Source organism: Myotis myotis, unplaced genomic scaffold (genome assembly GCF_014108235.1).
Source record: "Myotis myotis isolate mMyoMyo1 unplaced genomic scaffold, mMyoMyo1.p scaffold_m19_p_7, whole genome shotgun sequence".
Classification (NCBI taxonomy): Eukaryota; Metazoa; Chordata; class Mammalia; order Chiroptera; family Vespertilionidae; genus Myotis; species Myotis myotis.
In genome coordinates, this window is record NW_023416379.1 from 87,451,315 (window position 1) to 87,458,055 (window position 6,741).

General features: G+C 41.9%; 1 pseudogene; it reads right to left on the bottom strand.

Annotated features, from left to right (window-relative positions):
• Nucleotides 1-876: 876 nt before the first annotated feature.
• On the bottom strand, nucleotides 877-2,659 carry LOC118660770 (annotated as a pseudogene).
• Nucleotides 2,660-6,741: the final 4,082 nt, after the last annotated feature.

Consider the following 6,741-nt stretch of genomic DNA (forward strand, 5'->3'; position numbering starts at 1 on the left):
AATACATTTGTCAGAAACATAAAAGGATATAAATAAATGAGCTAAGCACTTAACTTAAGAAGATGGAAAGTGAGCAACAGAACAAGCCTGAAGAAATAGAAGAGAGAGAAATAATAATGGTGAGGACCTAAAATCAACTAAAGCAGCAGTTCTCAACCTGTGGGTCATGACCCCTTTGGGGTCGAAAGACCCTTTCACAGGGGTCCCCTAATACATCTTGCATATCAGATATTTACATTACAATTCATAACAGTAACAAAATTACAGTTATGAAGTAGCAATGAAAATAATTTTATGGTTGGGGGTCACCACAACATGAGGAACTGTATTTAAGGGCCGCGGCATTAGGAAGGTGGAGAACTACTGAAAGGGATTTAAAACGTGGAGATGAAGAAAACTTACAACTTGTTCTTTGAAAAGTTTAATAAGATAGGCCTACTTCTGACAAGATTGATGAACATAAATAAAACATCAAATTGAAGAAAAAGAAGAAAATAGCCACACATTCTACAAAGATTTTTAAATAAATCAATCCTGAATAAATACTCTTTGAAATCCCAGGAGTGGACAAATTCTAAAACAATAGGAAATGCCGGTCGACTGGGCCCTTAGCATATTAGGCTTTTATTATATAAGATTACAAGCCAGTAAGTCATGTACATATGGCATGAAGTTTCATTTTACACAGTATCTCTTAAGGAAAATAGTGAGATCATCAACATGCAATTAAATAATAAGTGTGGCATCCAAGTCATATGTTCTGGGTACGTAACAAACATTTCTTCAGAATATGTCCCAATATTACAAGGAAAAACTTCCCCAGGACCAGAGGTGCAGTTAAGGGACACGGCCTGATTGGGCATCACTGTGTCTGACTCACTGACTCACCCTGCTGCCTTCAGACTCTGAGGATGGAGCTTTCTCAGATTTGGGTTCATATTTTCAGGAATTTAACTGATTATTGACATCCAGCAATCACTTTTCCAACTCGTGTTTTTTCCTGGGAATGAAGTTCTTGGACATCATTATTTCCTTACCACGAGGTTTCGTGGTCTTTTTCTCAGACACACAGCAACCCACTCTCCGGTTTTCTCAGCGTCGTGTTCAGGGTCTCAGAGCCTGTCTCTATCTCATCCGGGTTGGAAGGTGAAGGCTCTCTTGATGGTATTATATGAACGACTTTCCCAAGCTTATCTCCAGGGCGTTTGTTTATATCCAGACTTATCTGCCTTTTCTCACCATAGCTCATAGCTCAGTATCATCTTCATCAGATTTCGGCGCCAACACTGGCTGTTTTCTCTTTGGCTCATTGCTTTTCCTTTAATTTCATTTGCTTACACTCTTTCCCTTGGATTTTCGTCTCTGCCTATTGGCCTTTTCCCTTCCAGGCGTCTCATTCCGTTTCTTCAGCGTCTGGAAAGGCACTTGGGGCAGAACCTGTACTTGTTGATGAACGGCTCTAAGCTGCTCCTGGAGCTTCGCCAGGCGCTGACCCCATGCATCTTCAGACGTTACACCGCCTTCCCACCAGGGGGTTTTGTGGTGTCTGTTTTGATGTTACATACAGGCATGCTCTCCACAGGTTCATCTGGGGTCTTCGCAAAATTCCTTTCAGAAGCCCTCTGCAGCACTCTTGCCATTGTCACTGCTTCCGCGATTCATAAACATTAACCTGGCACCTGCAGCAAATTCACATGCATCTTACATACTTGGTTGCCCATTTTTCTCTTGGTAGTTCCAAGAGCCGTTGGATTTTTCACAATATCATGGGAGTTCTGGAGTCCCAATGCATGAACACCAAGGGCCAGGCATGTGAAAAGTGCTTCTTTGCAGGCACTTCTGTAAGATCTCACCGCAGTGCCTTAATTGTTCGGTTACTTTAACACTCTTCACAACTTAATTTTGTTGCTGAGAACCTGGTAACACATTCCTCAGCAGTTTCTTTTATAGGAGGTTGTTCTGGGCTCCTCCCCCCCCCCCCCCCCCCCATAAGTGCTGGGGAAGACTCACCACTTGCTTTAACTACTGAAGTTGTAGGAGTTGTACCTGATTTCCTCTGCACGTGGCTTGTAGCCCCAGCCACCGTGTGAGGAAGCGTTGGGCGGGGCACCTTGTGCCATAGTTAAAGGAGAAACAGATGTTTCAGGAAATCCAGAGGGACTCACTTGCTGCTTAAATGCCTTTTCTAACGCTTTGGGAGACGTTTTCTTTAACAGAAGAAACTGCTGCCTTGTGCTGAGTGCCTTTCTTTATTCTTTCCTTACCACCCATAATGTGCTCTTCTCGTGGCATCTGTGATATTTCTGTGTAAACAACCCCTCTAGGGCTTGTGTCATAAGAACACTGTCATCTCCAGGCTTGTTGTATAAATAACAATTTGAGAACGACGTATTGAAGTCTTCTTGCTATACTTTCTGAAGCGCTTCTTAATTGCACTTAAATCCCCTGGGCTTTTCCCGACGGTGTAATACCCAGGCAGCTGTAGGTCCACGGCATCCGCAGGCTGCTGAAAGGCCAGGAAAAACGATGCTTCCACTAAGACTTCGAGACAGCCTTTGGTAGACACTGAGTTGATTTGCCAATGCCTGTTTCTCTTAGTATTTATATGCTCTGTTGGCGGAGGGTTAGCAGTAGTAGCTCTTTGTCTACTTGGCAGAGATAGTCATAACTGCTTCAAATCCCGATTTTCCGATGTCTGCAAGATCACGTCCTTGTCCTATACAATACTAAAAGTTGTTTCATTATGTATGCCCTAGTTTACTTCAGTCTTTCACAGTATTTCTGCTTTTTAAAACCCAGATTGAGGTCTTAGAAGGAAAAGTCTGTAAGTTCGTTTCAAGGTTTATTCTAAAGGATGCACTGAGGATAGGCCTAGGGAAGCCAGGCACAGGGAGACATGGGCAGCGGGAGGGCTCAGCGTCCACACCCTCTCCTGGCGACACCACCTCGGCACCTCTGTGTTCACCAGCCAGCACGCTCCCATGTGGTTCATGCGTTATCTGAGATGTTGCAGAAAATAACAAAGAAGAAAAAGCTGCCAGGCTCATTTTAATTGGCTAATGTCCTCTTAGCCTCAAAACCACTGAAGGAGAAGAAAAGAAAATTAAATTATGGGTTAATTTATCTGATTAGCATGGCGTAAAAGATGAAAATAAGTATCAGCTACTGAAATCAAGAGTGTGTTTACAAAGGATGTATTATGATCCTGGGGGTTTGTCCCAGGGCCAAAAGGATTCTTCCACTTCAGAAAATCTACCTATGAAAGAAACCAAATTAATCAACTACAAGAAAAACTTCAACAGATGCCGAAGTAGCATTTGGAAAAGTTTAACACACTTATCATGATAAGAAAAAACCCTTAATAAACTAAAAATAATAAGAAATAACTTGGTAAAGACTGTATAGCCATGACTACTGTAAATATTACGTAGTGGAAAAAGTATAAATTCAAATAATGGATTTTCACAGTCACCATTAGTGCTTAAGATAGTATTAGAGCTGCAGGCTATTGCTATAGGAAAAGGAAACGGATAAGGGGAAAGAAGATTAAACAGGAAAAGTGTCATCCACCTAAAAAAAATAAACAGGATCCATAAACCATCGATCTCACAAGAGAGTTCAGCAAGGCTTCTAAATACAAGATCAAGTGACATAAACCAAAAGTAATGTATCTACACTAGAAATAATCACTTAGAAAATCTAATAAAATCAGGTATGATTGCCTGGCTGGTGTTGCTCAGTGGTTACAGAGTGAGCTCGCACACTAAAGGCCGGGGGTTCAATTCCTGGGCAAGGGCATGTACCTGTGGCAGGTTTGAAACCCGGCCTCGATTGGGGGCACATGTGGGAGGCAACCAATTGATGTGTCTCTATCACATCAATGTTTCTCTCTCTCTTTCTCCCCTTCCCTCCATCCCTCCCTTCCACTCTTTCTAAAAATCAATGGAAAACATACACTTGAGTGAGGATTAAAAAAATGTTTTTAAAGTACTATTCATATTAACAATAAAATCTATATCGTATCTAGAAAGAATTAATTTAACCAAGAGCTCTATAGAGAAAAATTTGAATGCCACTTAAGGACATAGGTAAGTAATCTCAATAAATTGAAATAATTTATGATATTGGATGAGACAATAATATTCTAAAGATGTCAGTTTCCCCAAAATGAAGTCTCTAAATGGAATCCCAAACACAATTTCAGTTTAATTATCATTTGAATAACTTGATAAACATACTAAACAATTATATGGAAAAATAAAGATGCATGAATAGCTATGTCAACCATGAAAATATAAAAATAAGAAGAGAGGACTTGTCCTACCAAATATTAAGATGTACCAATAAGTAATACGAATGCTAAGAGTGGTGCTGCTGCAAGAACTGACGACTGAACAAAGGGACAGATAAAGAGTTCCCGACTGATGCCCGGTCATACAGGAACATACTTCATGAGGAGGAAGCACCACGAACCAGCGGGCAAAGTGCCCACAATTTGGTAGATGCCCTCGAGAAAACTGACAGAGCACATTAAAAATTAAAACAATTTGCCCTAACCGGTTTGGCTCAGTGGATAGAGCGTTGGCCTGTGGATTGAAAGGTCCCAGGTTCAATCCCAGTCAAGGGCATGTACCTTGGTTGCGGGCACATCCCCAGTAGGAGGTGTGCAAGAGGCAGCTGATCGATGTTTCTCTCATCGATGTTTCTAACTCTCTCTCCCTCTCCCTTCCTCTCTGTAAAAAATCAATAAAATATATTAAAAAGAAAATTAAAACAATCGCCCTGGCCAGTGTTGCTCAGTGGCTGGAGCATCATCCTATGTTCCTAAGGGTCTAGGGCCGTGATGGCGAACCTATTACACGCGTGTCAGAGGTGACATGCGAACTCATTTTTTTGGTTGATTTTTCTTTGTTAAATTACATTTAAATATATAAAATAAATATCAAAAATATAAATCTTTTTTTATATATATTTTTTATTGATTAAGATATTGCATATGTGTCCTTATCCCCATGTTACCCCCTACCCCACCCCCCCCGTCCCCCCACCCCCCGCTCATGCCCTCACCCCCCCGTTGTCTGTGTCCATTGGTTAGGCCTATATGCTTGCATATAAGTCCTTTGGTTGATCTTTCCCCCTTACCCCCACCCTCCCCTACCTTCCCTCCAAGGTCTGACAGTCCAATCAATGCCTCTACGTCTCTGGATCAGTCCTTGTTCATCAGTTTATGTTGTTCATTATATTCCACAAATGAGTGAGATCATGTGGTGTTTATCCTTCTCTGACTGGCTAATTTCACTTAGCATAATGCTCTCCAGTTCCATTCATGCTGTGGCAAATGGTAAGAGTTCCTTTTTCTTCTTCCTCTTCTTAAAGAATACCTTTCAGCATTTCATATAATGCTGGTTTGGTGGCGATGAACTCCTTTAGCTTTTTCTTATCTGTGAAGCTCTTTATCTGACCTTCAATTCTGAATGATAGCTTTGCTGGATAAAGTAATCTTGGTTGTAGGTTCTTGCTGTTCATCACTTTGAATATTTCTTGCCACTCCCTTCTGGCCTGCATGGTTTCTGTTGAGAAATCAGCTGACAGTCATATGGGTACTCCCTTGTAGGTAACTGACTGTCTTTCTCTTGCTGCTTTTAAGATTCTCTCTTTGTCTTTTGCTCTTGGCATTTTAATTATGATGTGTCTTGGTGTGGTCCTCTTTGGATTCCTGTTGTTTGGGGTTCTCTGTACTTCTTGGACCTGTAGGTCTATTTCTTTCACCAGGTGGGGGAAGTTTTCTGTCATTATTTCTTCAAATAGGTTTTCAATATCTTGCCCTCTCTCTTCTTCTGGTATCCCTATAATTCTGATGTTGGTATGCTTGAAGTTGTCCCAGAGGCTCCTTACACTATGTTCATATTTTTGGATTCTTTTTTCTTTTTCGGTTGAGTATTTTTTGTTTCTTTGTATTTCAAATCTTTGACTTGACTCTTGGGATCCTCTTGTCTGCTGTTGGATCTCTGTATATTTTTCTTTATTTCAGTCAGTGTATGCTTAATTTCTAGTTGGTCTTTTTTAATATCCTCCAGGGTCTCACTAAATTTATCGGCGGTTTCCATAAAATTCTTGAAAAACCTTATAAACGTGGCCTTGAACTCTGTATCCAGTCGTTTGCTTTCCTCCATTTCTGTCATTTGTGACCTGTTTCTTTGTCTCCGCATTTTTTATGCTTCCCTGTGTTGGTACAGTGGCTTTGTGTGCTAGGTGTCCTGTAGGGCCCAGTGGCTCAGCCTCCCCAGTTACCTGAGGTGGACACTCTTGGTGCACCCCCTTGTGGGCTTTGTGCACAGTCTTGTTGTAGTTACGCCTTGATTGTTGTAGGATCACTGGGAGGAATTGACCTCCAGTCAATTGGCAGTGAGAATCAGCTGTGTCTGCAGTGGGAGAACTTCTGTGCTGAAGACACCCTTCTGGGGCAAGACTTGCTTCAGTGGGGCTTTGGTGCTCACTGAGTCTGCCCCCTGAGTGTGTCCCTTATGGATCTGAGGAGTTGTGATCTGGATGGTCCCCCTCTGACCACTGGGTACAATGGCTCTTGGATCTAAGGAGGTGCTAATTTAGCCTCTGCCTGAGGTTACCCAGCAGGAGCTAAGAAGAGAACTGCAGATTCCCCTTCCTTTTTTGGAGTTTGGAGGTGCCTAGATGAGGCCCAGCTATGAAGCAATGCAAGCTGCTGTGGGGCCTTGGGCCTTC